The sequence below is a fragment of the Cephus cinctus genome, unplaced genomic scaffold (assembly GCF_000341935.2).
Source record: "Cephus cinctus unplaced genomic scaffold, Ccin1 Ccin1_scaffold0703, whole genome shotgun sequence".
In the NCBI taxonomy this organism is placed as follows: Eukaryota; Metazoa; Arthropoda; class Insecta; order Hymenoptera; family Cephidae; genus Cephus; species Cephus cinctus.
The window spans coordinates 9,298-9,915 of NW_014333323.1; positions in this window are offsets into that span (position 1 = coordinate 9,298).

Sequence of the window (618 nt, forward strand, 5' to 3'; positions counted from 1 at the left end):
TATATAATGTAATTGTATAAGATGTAATGTACAAATGTAAAAATAAAGACAACGTATGCTTTACGTTATTGCATATCACTTGATCCTTCAATGCAACGTCAGCTCTTAACCATCTGGATTGTTCCTTCTATGCGTTATCTTAATAAATAATTCTCAGAAGTCGCTCGCACTCTTTGTCACATACAGAGGTAGAGGTAGGGACTACGCTTTAAAAATGACGCTTGCACCCGCTACGACTTAGTTCAAAAATGGCTAACAACTACGTGCAGTTACTTACAAACGTCTTTGTACCCTATGAATGGGTGCAAGACGGATTGCAGCCAAGCACGCGAATTGCCGTTGAAAACGCTCCGCTTGCACCCGCTACGACTCAGTTCAAAAATGGCTAACAACTACGTGCAGTTACTTACAAACGTCTTTGTACCCTATGAATGGGTGCAAGACGGATTGCAGCCAAGCACGCGAATTGCTGTTGAAAACGCTCTTCGGATGAGTAGCACTTTTAGGCAGGTCGTATGTGCCATCGACATGAACGGCGTTGTCGCCGTCAAAGAAAATGATCAGAATCAAATTTGGTTCCGAAAAATATAAGGTAAGCATTGAAGAATTGTTTTTTTT